General features: G+C 40.0%; 1 protein-coding gene across 8 annotated transcripts in view; it reads left to right on the top strand.

Annotated features, from left to right (window-relative positions):
• Positions 1–12195, top strand: part of COMMD10 (COMM domain containing 10) — a 216060-nt gene that overhangs the window by 106683 nt on the left and 97182 nt on the right. The window lies entirely within an intron of this gene.

Raw genomic sequence — 12195 nt, 5'->3', positions numbered from 1 at the left:
GGTCAATTGCCATGACATAGTTCAAAAAGAAGATGTTCTACATCCCACTTTGGTGACTAGCATCTAGGTCTTAAAAGCTTGCAGGTGGCCATCTAAGATACATCTATTGGTCCCCTCCCGAGTCCGGAGCAGAGGAAAATGAAGAAAACCAAAGACATAAGGAAAATATTAGCCCAAAGGACTGTATGAACCAGAGACTCCACCAGCCTTAGCCCAGAAGAACTAGATGGTGCCCAGCTACCAACACTTGCTGCTCTGACAGGGATCACAGCAGAGAGTCCCGGACAGAATGGGAGAAAAATTTAGAATTCAAATTCATGAAAAAAGACCAGACTTCCTGGTCTGACAAGAGACTGGAGGAACCTCTGAAACTGTGGCCACCGGATGCTCTGCTGTCTCAGAACTAAAACCACTTCCGAAGCCCACTTTTCAGACAAAGATTAGACAGGCCCGTAAAACAAATAACAACACATGTGAGGAAAGTGCTTACTGCTTCAGTCAAATATATGAGACCAAATGGGTAACTCGTGCCCAAAAGCAAGATGAGAAGGCAGGAAGGGACAGGAACTGGATGAATGGGCACAGGGAATCCGAGGTGGAAAGGGGGAGCATGTTGTCACATTGTGGGAATTGCAACCAATGTCACAAAACAATATGTGTTTGAATTTTGAATGAGAAATTAATATGAGCTGTAAAGCATCTAAAGCACAATAAAATTAAAAAAGGGGGGGGGCATTATTTTCGTAGAGACAAGTGAATAGGCCTTGAGGCAAGAGTTTTCTTTTTTTTTTTTTTTTTAATTCTAGGAGCTGAAAGTAGACTGGCATGGTTGGGGGAAAGAAGGAGGCAGGGAAAAGAGGGAGATCACAGAGGAAGAGAAGAGATATCTAGGGTAGTCTTTAGGTTTTTGAAATGAATGAATGGTAGTATTGTTTACTGAAATGGGGGAAGAGAGAGGTGTGTCTGTGTGTATGTAGGATCAGGAGATGCTTAACTGTGCTTTGAGAGTTGAACAAGGAAAAGGGCAGTTGGAGATGATTAAAATTGTCACCACATTAAAATAAGAATTCACAGAGAAGAAGCTTTAATTATTGCTAATAAATTTAGAAGATTTCTCAGTAGTAGAATTAGGGAAACCAAACCATATTCTAGGGAAAATACCAAAGATTTTCAAGAATTGAGAGTAAAGATTTGTTTTCGGGGATTTAAAGGAGTGTTGGTATCCACAAAGATAAAAACGTTAGAAAGCCAAGTAAAAAAGGATTAAAATTCTGGCCAAATTGGGAAAAAAAGGCAGATTGTCCAGAAGGTAAATGAAACTAATAAATTATTTAAAATACATGATCATAAAGAGATTGTTGAGAAAAGAGGCCATTGGCTCACTAGAGACTGTAATAAATTAATTACCATGGGCATAGAACATCTAACATTATAGTTGAAATATGAAATGAATTGTTATTATTCATAGGGGAGACTTTAGGGACATGCCAGCATTGAAAGAAAAAGCAGTTTCTAGATGATCTAAAAACTAAAGATCTTAGCAAATTCCTTCAGAATAAAATTTAAATGCCCAACGTAGTTTTGAAAATCTGGGTTTAGCTAGCTCATGCCCTAGAATTTCAATGACTACATAGAATATGAACTCATTAAAATGAAAGTCAATATATTGGAAGGACTTAAATAATCCATATCTGTATGAAAGTGAATTATAGACCTCTTGAAATTAATAAGAATGAAGACTTTCCAAGTAGTGTTTGGTTTAAACTTGTAACTTTCTTTGTGTTTTCAGAGAATACTATTTCTTTACATTTGAGAGAAATTCTGTTTATGTTTTGTTCACCAATAAATTCACCATGCTTAGCTCAGTGCCAGGTACATAGAGATAGATAGATAACTGCCATCAAGTTGACTGAGACTCATGGTGACCTTATATACAATAGAATGAAACGATGCCCAAGTCCTGCATCATCCTCAAGATTGCTGGCATGTTTCAGTCCACTGGTGTAGCTGTTGTGCCATTCTGTCTCACCGAGGGTCTTCCTCACCCTATCTGGCCCTCTGCTTCACCAAACATGATGACCTCCTCCAGTGATTGATCCATCCTGATGACATGTCCAAAGCATGTGAGTTAAACAATGTATTGTTGTGATTCATAAGGTTTTCGATGGCTAATTTTCAGAAGTAGCTCACCAGACCTTTTTTCCTAGTCTGTCCTAATCTGGAAGCTCTGCTGAAACTGTCCACCAGGGGTGACCCTGCTGGTATTTGAAATACAGGTGGTATAACTTCCAGTATCAAAGCAACATGCAAGTTACCACAATATGAGAAACCGACAGATAGGTGGTGGGCCAGACACATACTAAGTGTCTTAGTCATCTAGTGCTGCTATAACAGAAATACCACAAGTGGATGGCTTTAACAAAGAGAAATTTATTTTCTCACAGTCTAGTTGGCTAGAAGTCTAAATTCAGGATGTCAGCTCCAGGGGGAGGCTTTCTCTCTGCATCAGCTCTGGAGGAAGTTTCTTGTCATCAATCTTCACCTGGACCAGGAGCCGCTCTGTGCGGGAACCTTGGGTCCAGAGGATGTGCTCTGCTCCTGGTGCTGCTTTCTTGGTGGTATGAGGTTCCCATGTCTCTCTGCTCGCTTCTCTATTTTGTGTCTCAAAAGAGATTGACTTAAGACACAATCTAATCTTATTGATTGAGTCCTGCTTCATTAACATAACAAAGTGGTGAACAATCAATACTGGGAACCATGGCCTAGCCAAATTGATACACATATTTTTGGGGGACACAGTTCAATCCATGACATTCCACCCTTTGCCGCCCCCCCCAAAAATTCACATCCTTGCCACATGTAAAATACGCTCACCCCATCATAACATACCAAAAGTCTTAAATCCACTCCAAGTCCAAAATCCAAAAATCTCTCTGTTTTCTGAGACCATTTAGACAATGGCCCTGCCCTCCAGTCTCTAGATATTGGCCACTCTCCAGATTCTGCATGGAGGCCCCTCAGCCCTGGGCTTCAGCTCTGCCTTCCAGGCCCACTAGAATGGCAACTCTGCTCCTTTGGCTTTGGATGGCCCCATTCTCCTATTCCATCTGAGTGGCGACTCCACCCTGTGAGACTGAGGCCGCTCTGCTTCCTGTGTTCTTCGTCTCTTCAGCTTCTGCTTCCTGATTCCTTGGCCTCTTGGCCCCTTGGGCCTCCCGCCCCAGTCTGCCCTGCTGGGGCAAGTGTTTCAAAGCTCTATAGCTCTGCCGATTAAGTACCTAGAGGGACTCATTCTGCCAATAAACTTCGACGGTAAGACAATCAGTTCTTACTCCATGGGTCAGTAAGCCTAGCTCCATCGATAAGTGCTTGGAGGCACCCCACTCCGCCAGGAAGCTTCCTGCACAAAGGCACTCGCCTCTCTCGCTCGTGGGTCAGCTCCAGCACTGTGTCACGCTGGTCTCCTGGTTTTGCTGCTGCCGGTTCTCCACTGCTGCTTCTCACCTTCTGCGCTTTCTCCAGTGTAACAGCTCTCCTCACCTCCTTCTGAGTCCTCACGAGAATTGTCTTTGATGTCTGTAATTCCACCAAGAGTCTCTTCAAGGCAATCTAGGCTTTTACTATTAGGCAGTTTAAAACAGTTTCAGCCTCTACCCATTCACAGTTTCAAAACTGCTTGCACATTTTAGGTATTTGTTAGAGCAGTGCCCCACTCCCGGTACTAAATTCTGTCTTGGCCATCCTGGTGCTGCTATAACAGAACTACCACAAGTGGATGGCTTTAACAAAGAGACGTGTATTCTGTCACAATCCAGTAGGCTGCAAGTTCAAATTCAGGGGAAGGCTTTCTGTCTCTGTTGGCTCTGGAGCAAGGTCCTTGTCATCAATCTTCCCCTGGTTGAGGAGCTTCTCTGCACAGGAACCTCCGGTCCAGAGGACGTGCTTTGCTCCTGGTGCCGCTTTCTTTTTGGTATAAGGTCCTCCTGTCTCTCTGCTTGATTCTCTCTTTTATATTTTAAAAGACATTGGTTTAAAATATAATCTAATCTTGTAGATTGAGTCCTGCCTCATTAACATAACTGCCACTAATCCCATCTCATCAACATTATAGAGATAGAATTTACAACACATAGGAAAATCACATCAGATGACAAAATGGTGGATAGTCACATAATGCTGGGAATCATGGCCTAGCCAAGTTTACACATATTTTTGGAGAACACAATTCAATCCATAACAGTAAGCATTTAATAAATACTTGCTGAATGAGTGGGTGAACGTTTATATTCAGTTTTGGATTATCTGGAAAGCTGATAGTCTACAAAGTAGTTCATTTTAGTACCTTAGGAGATTTCTATACCATTTCTACATTTGAGTACTGTAGGGGTAGTAAGACCACACCAGAATAGGTTTAGTGCTTATTGGAAACGGGTCAGTATGTTTTTGAAATCATGTATTTCCATGCATTGTAGAGGATGCTAGTGGTATGTGTTATTTTAAGCCAAATATAAATTACCTTTTGTGTGGATTTTAATTATTTTAATCAGTCTCCTCTTTGGTTAATACTCTACAGTCAACTGTATTGTTCCTAAATTCTGAATACTGAAGTGTTGAGTTTATGATGCTTTTGAAATCCAGTACTATTAATGACTATTGAAAGAAGTTTTATGGATGACAGATAAGATCTCTCAGGACCTCATTTTACTTGAATTTATTTGTGGAAGTTCAGTAGATGTACTTAATACCATAGTCACATGTAGAAAAATAATAGAATAATAGACATTTCTGTCTGACCCATAGTCCTCAATGTTTTTAATCTAGCATGTCAGTCACTCCTTAAATGTATTCACTCCTTAGATGTGTATCCAACCTTTCCTTTTTTATTTTTCTTAATTATGTATCTAATATTTATTTATTTTTTCTTTTGAAGCTCTTGGTTAAAATCAGCTTCATTCTAGCATAATTTGAATTTATTTGGGCTCTTTTTTCTCGTGATTCTGTTATTGACTGATTATTTTCTCAAATATTAGTTTCTATGACCATTTGTTGCTTATATATAGACACATTTTAATAGTTGCCTTTTTCACCACCAGCCAACCTTTCTGCATTAATAATATTGGTTAACTAACACGGACTCATAGGGTAGAGCCTCCTTTATCAGGTGGATGTAGAAGTAAGGGTATAATGAGCACGAAGTCTGAAGAAGCAACATCAGCGTTTACTTCAGCAGCAGTGGGAAGAATCATTATTTACCAAAAGAGAACAAATTCAGCAGAGATCTGTTACTATGTTGTGTGCCATTATTGCAAAACAGTTTTATGATAATCCTCAAGGGTTGAGCTGTTTCTAATGTTATGTGTGAGAAAACATTTTATGGGCTTTTAACCAGAGAATTTTATACATAAATGGTAATAGAGAAACAGGGTAACATTTATGAACTTGAAGGCAATGTGAGGTAATAGACTTTGGGGCTTTGGGATCAGATGGATTGAATCCTGGCCCCTTCAATTATCAGCTTTGTGACTTGGGGGTGAGTTAATCAATCTATCTGGGATTCAACTTCCTATTTTTCAAAATGGGGATAATATGACTTACTGACAACAATTTTGAGAGGATTGAATGCAACTACACATGTGAAATGCTTAATGAAACTTTTGGCACTTGTACATTTTTCTCTAAAGAGTAGGTTCTACTAGTAAGTATGTTGGTGTTGTTGTTAGGTACCCTTGAGTCAGTTCCGACTCATAGTGATCCTGTGCACAGCAGAACAAACGCTGCTCAGTCTTGCACCATCCTCACAATCGTTGTTATGCTTGGGCCCCATTGTTGCAGCTACTGTGTCAGTCATCTTGTTGAGGGTCTTCCTCTTTTTCGCTGACCTTCTACTTTACCAAGCATGATGGCCTTCTTCAGGTACTCATTCCTCCTGATAATATGTCCTAAGTACATGAGACAAAGTCTTGCCATCTCCCTTCTAATGAACGTTGTGACTGTACCTCTTCCAAGACAGATTTGTTCTTCTGGCAGTCCATGGTATATTCAATATTCTTCGCCAACACCATAATTCAGAGGCATCAATTTATCTCTGGTCTTCCTTATTCATTCTCCAGCTGTCATATGCATATGAGGCGATTGAAAATATCATGGCGTGGTTCAGGCGCACCTTAGTCCTCAAAGTGACATCTTTGTTTTTCAACACTTTAAAGAGGTCTTGCAGCAGATTTGTCCAATGCAATAAGTCCTTTAATTTCTTCACTGCTGCTTCTGTGGGCATTGATTGTGTATCCAAGTAAAATGAAATCCCTAATAACTTCAATCTTTTCTCTGTTTATCATGATGTTGCTTATTAGTCGAGTTGTGAGGATCTTTGTTTTTTTTTTTATGTTGAGGTATAAGCCATACTGAAGGCTGTTTTCTTTGATCTTCATCAGTAGGTGCTTCCGGTCCTCTTCGCTTTCAGCAAGCAAGGTTGTGTCATCTGCATATCGCAGGCTGTTAATGAGTCTCCCTCCAATCCTCATGCTCCTTTCTTCATCATACAGTCCAGCTTCTCAGATTATTTGTTCAGCATATTGATTGAATAAGTATGGTGAAAGGATACAATCCTGACACACAGCTTTCCTGATTTTAAACCACGCAGTATCCTCTTGTTCTGTTCGAACAACTGCCTCTTGGTCTATGTACAGGTTCCACATGAGCACAATTAAGTGTTCTGAAATTCTCATTCTTTGCAATGTTATCCATAATTTGTTATGATCCACACAATCAAATGCCTTTGTGTAGTCAATAAAAAACACAAGTAAACATCTTTCTGGTATTCTCTGCTTTCAGCCAAGATCCATCTGACATCAGTAATGATATCCCTGTTTCCTTGTCCTCTTCTGAATCTGGCTTGAATTTCTGACAGTTCTTTGTCTGTGTACTGCTCCAACCATTTTTGAATTATCTTCAGCAAAATTTTACCTGGCGTGTGATATTAATGATATTTTTCAGTAATTTCTGCATTCTGTTGGATCACCTTTCTTTCAAAAAGACGTGTATATGGATCTCATCCAGTTGGTTGACCAGGTAGCTGTCTTCCAAATTTTTTGGCATAGGTGCGTGAGCACTTCCAGCGTTGCACCCATTTGCTGAACATCTCATTGGTATTCTGTCAATTCCTGGAGCCTTGTTTTTCGCCAATGCCTTCAGTGCAGCTTGACTTGTTCCTTCAATACTGTCTATCATAGATTGAATTATGTCCCCCCAAAAATGTGTCTATCAATTTGGCTAGGCCATGATTACCAGTATTATGTGGTTGTCCTCCATTTTGTGATTGTAGTTTTATGTTAAAGAAGATTAGGGTGGGATTGTAACACCACCCTTACCCAGGTCACATCCCTGATCTAATGTAAAGGGGGTTTCCCTGGGGTGTGGTCTGCACCACGTTTTCTCTCTCGAGATGAAAGAAAGCAAACAGAGAGTTGGGAACCCCATACCACCAAGAAAGAAGCACCGGAGCAGAGTGCATCCTTTGGACCCGAGGTTCCTGCTCAGAGAAGCTCCTAGTCCAGGCGAAGAGTGATGACGACGAGGACCTTCCTCCAGAGCCAACAGAGAAAGCCTTCCTCCGGAGCTGACACCCTGAATTTGGACTTCTAGCCCACTAGACTATGAGAAAATAAATTTCCCTTTGTTAAAGTCATCTACTTGTGGTATTCCTGTTAGAGCTGCACTAGATGACTAAGATATGCTGTCTCCTGAAATGGTTGAAAGTTGACCACTTCTTTTTGGTACAGTGACTGTATATTCCTTCCATCTTTTTTTGATGCTCCCTGTGTTGTTCAGTATTTTGCCCATAGAATCCCTGCTAAGTGTAGAAAGGGAGATATAATAAAGTTTCTTAATTATTTTCTTGAACTTTATGCCTACAGATCTCCGTATTGTCACAAACTAAGGGATCCATTAGGACATATGCTTTAAGAAGGCACATAGACTTTTTACTTTTTTGTTTACTTTGAACAAAAGGTTCATTTGTGCTCTGAGATCCTGGTTAGCTGCTAGATGTGAGGATGTGGGAAGAGGGTGTGATGAGCAAGAGAAATTTAACAGTATTCCAATATCGACTTTCAGCAGAGCAGCTACACTTGTTTGTTTTACCTTTTGTGTTTCCATGTAGGATACTGACTGAGCAAATGGGGCCTGTGTATTACAAAAAAAAGTTTGAAAAACCACTGCCTAGATTAAAAGCAGAGTCAAGCAGTCTACTCCTTGACTTCCTTTTCTCAGCCTTTTAAAGTTTGTGGGATTGGATGGGGAGATTCTCCGAAATTTGAGGAGTTCCAGATTGTTTTATTGCCTGTGGTTTTCAGAGAACAAAGCATCACAAAAGAACGAGGACAATATGCAAAGAGGGCACTCCTAGTGGAAAGTTCCTTGACCTCCTTAGCTCTAGCAGTGATCTCTACCCATGCAGAGCCACATTTTGAGCCATTTGTCGGAAATTTCCAACTTTGAAATAACAAATAGAGACATCTGTTTTTATTGCAATCTCTTTATTAGACCCTTACTTATTCAATCTGTATACTAAGCAAATAATCCGAGAAGCTGGACTATATGAAGAAGAACGCGGCATCAGGATTGGAGGAAGGCTCATTAATAATCTGTGATATGTAGATGACACAGCCTTGCTTACTGAAAATGAAGAGCACTGGAAGCCCTTTCTGATGAAGATCAAAGACTACAGCCTTCAGTATGGATTACACTTTAACATAAAGAAAAAAAAAAATCCTTACAATAAGCAACATCATAATAAATGGCAAAAAGATTGAAGTTGTCAAGGATTTCATTTTACTTGAATCCACAATCAACGCCCATGGAAATAGCAGTCAAGAAATCAAAAGACGCATTGCATTGGGTATATCTGCTGCAAAAGACCTCTTTAAAGTGTTGAAAAGCAAAGATGTCACTTTGAGGACTAAGGTGCGCCTGACCCAAGTCATAATATTTTCATTCACCTCATATGCATATGACAGCGGTACAGTGAATAAGAAAGACTGAAGCAGAGTTGATGCCTTTGAATTATGATGTTGGTGAAGAATATTAACTATACCATGGACTGGCAGAAGAACGAACAAATCTGTTTTGGAAATAAGGATGGTGAGACTTCATCTCATGTACTTTGGACATGTTGTCAGGAGGGACCGTTCCCTGGAGAAGGACATCATGCTTGGTAAAGTTGATGGTCAGCGAAAAAGAGGAAGACCTTCAACGAGATGAATTGACACAGCAGCTGCAACAATGGGCTAAAGCATAACAATGATTGTGAGGATGGTGCAGGACCAGGCGTTGTTTCCTTTTGTTGTATATAGGGTACCTGTGAGTTGGAACTGACTCGACGGCATCTAACAAGAACCAGCAACATTTTCATTTTCTTCTTTAATTATCTTAGACTTTGTGATCTGTCACTTTAACTACTCTCTTTTCAGTGCCTTAAATTTCTTTCCTTATTAGTTTTCCCTATACCCACCAGTAAGAACTCTGACCCTAGATGAATCTCTCTGACTTCACTTTGCCAACAAGCATTGTTGGAGAAAATAACACAACTGGGATGATTGTTTTTGTTTTTGTCTTGTTAGTTGCCATCTAGTCAGCTGCAACTCATGGCAACCCCATGTATAAGAGAACATAACATTGTCTGGTCCTGCACCATCTTCATATGATCATTGATATATTTCAGTTTATCGTTGTGGCCACTGTGTCAGTCCATCTCATTGAGGGTTTCCCTTGCCTTTGCTAACTCTTCACTTTACGAAATGTAATGTCGTTCCCTAGCAATCAGCCCCTCCTGATGATGCATCCAAAGTAAGCAAGTTTTCAGTCTCAGACAATATTCTGTGATCTGTAGGATTTTCAATGACGCCACCCATCTCATCTGTCATTTTGTCATACTGTGGTGGCTTGTGTGTTGCTATGGTGCTGGAAGCTATGCTACAGCAGGGTCACCTACGGTGGACAGGTTTCTATAGAGCTTCCAGACAAACACAGACTGAGAAGAAAAGCCTGGCTATCTACTTCCAAAAATTAGCCAGCGAGAACTGGGCTGATTAGTTGCCTATAAATTCATGAGCCCTGGGGTCTGCTCCCGCCCTCCAGTCATCTGTGTGACCTCTTTCTCCCCCATCTTCAACTTCTTTCTCTCTGTTGATGTCTTACCATTAACATGCTCAAGTGGATCTTACCTTAAAAAACAAACATCAGTTGAAAGTAGCAAACAAATACATCTGCTGTTTCAGCTATAGCCCTCTTACCTTCTCAAAGACAAACTTTTCAAATGAGTTACTTATTTTTATAGTCTTTAGCCCACTCCAAGGAACCTGTACATAGAACCAAGAGGCAGTCGTTCAGACAGAACAAGGGGATACTGTGTGGTTTAAAATTAGGAAAGGTATGCATCTGGGTTGTATCCTTTTACCATACTTATTCAATCTGTATATTGAGCAAGTAAATCCAAGAAGCTGGACTATATAAAGAACAGGGTATAGGGATTGGAGGAAGATTCATTAACAACCTGCTTTATGCAGATGATACAACCTTACTTCCTGAAAGTGAAGAAGACTTGAAGCACTTACTGATGAAGATCAAAGACCACAGCCTTCGGTGTGGATTCTACCTCAACATAAAGAAAACAAAAATCGTCACAACTGGACAATAAGCAACATCATGGTAAACGGAGAAAAGATTGAAGTTGTCAGGGATTTCATTTTATTGATGCACAATCAACGTCCATGGAAACAGCAGTCAAGAAATCAAAGGATGTTCTGCATTGGGCAAATCTGCTACAAAAGACCTCTTTCAAGTGTTAAAAAGCATAGATGTCACTTTGAGGACTAAAGTGCGCCTGACCCAAATCATGGTATTTTCAGTTGCCTTAAATGGACGATGAATAAGGAAGACTGAAGAAGAATTGACACCTTTGAGCTGTGGTGTTGGTGAAAAATATTGAATATACCACAGACTGCCAAAGGAACGAACAAATCTGTCTTGTAAGAAATACAACCTGAATACTCCTTAGAAGCAAGGATGGCGAGACTATGTCTCACATACTTTGGACATGTTATCAGGAGGGATCGGTACCTGGAGAAGACATTATGCTTGGTAGAGTAGAGGGTCAGTGAAAAAGAGGAAGACCCTCAACGAGATGGATTGACACAGTGACTGCAACAATGGGCTTAAGCATAACAAGGATTGTGAGGATGGCACAGGACCGGGAAGTGTTTCGTTCTGTTGTACATGGGTTTGCTATGAGTCAGAACCGACTCGAGGGCACCTAACAACAACAAGAAGCCCACTCCAGTACAGCTTCTGCTTTTATAAATGAGCCAGAACTGCTTTTGAAAATTTGATTGTTTCACTCCCTACTTCAAAACCTTTTACAGCTTTCCCATTACCTAACGATGGTGTGTCATATCCCTAATCTTATATTCCCACCATTCTATTCCTCCCTTCTGCACTCCAGCCATACAGACTTCCTTCATTTCATCAAATATACTTCATTTTTATATAGTTTCTCTGGGATTTTACAAGTTCTAGTTCCTCTACCTGGAAAACACTCTCCTCCTTCCCCAACTCAAAGTCATCACCTGAGGGTGGTTTTCCCTGACCTAACTGGGTCCTACTTTATTGTTCCTCTTCATAGCACTCATCACATTCATAATAATTTATTTGATGTTTTTCTTCCCATGTTTTTTAAGGTTAGCTTCTTGAGAAGGATCCCATTGGCCATAGGGCCTGACACTCCTAAGGAGCTCAATAAATATTTGTTGAAGAAATTTTTAAAATAAATGAAGAACAGCTTTATCCTTCCATTGTTTGGTAGATCAGTTGTGTCCTTGACCTTATCAGAGCTTTTTTCCTTGGCAGTGTGAATTGTGGGTAGATAGAAAACTATATGGTTTCTCCTGTGTAGCCAATAGTACATAATAGCTACACAGCATATAAAGTTTCTTACTGTCCTCCACATTTTGCTTTTAAGAAAACTAGAAACATGTAATAATTTCAAACTTTTTTATTGGAACTTTGAGTATGTTGTTTCTTATGGAATCTTTTTTTTTTTTTTAATTTTTTTGATTGTACTTTAGATGAAGGTTTACAGAACAAATAGTTTCTCATTAAACAGTCAGTACACATATTGTTTTATGACATTGCTTAACAACC

Source organism: Trichechus manatus, unplaced genomic scaffold (genome assembly GCF_000243295.1).
Source record: "Trichechus manatus latirostris isolate Lorelei unplaced genomic scaffold, TriManLat1.0 scaffold00047, whole genome shotgun sequence".
Classification (NCBI taxonomy): Eukaryota; Metazoa; Chordata; class Mammalia; order Sirenia; family Trichechidae; genus Trichechus; species Trichechus manatus.
Note: the sequence above shows the minus strand (reverse complement) of the source record. Positions and strands in the feature narration are given on the sequence as shown.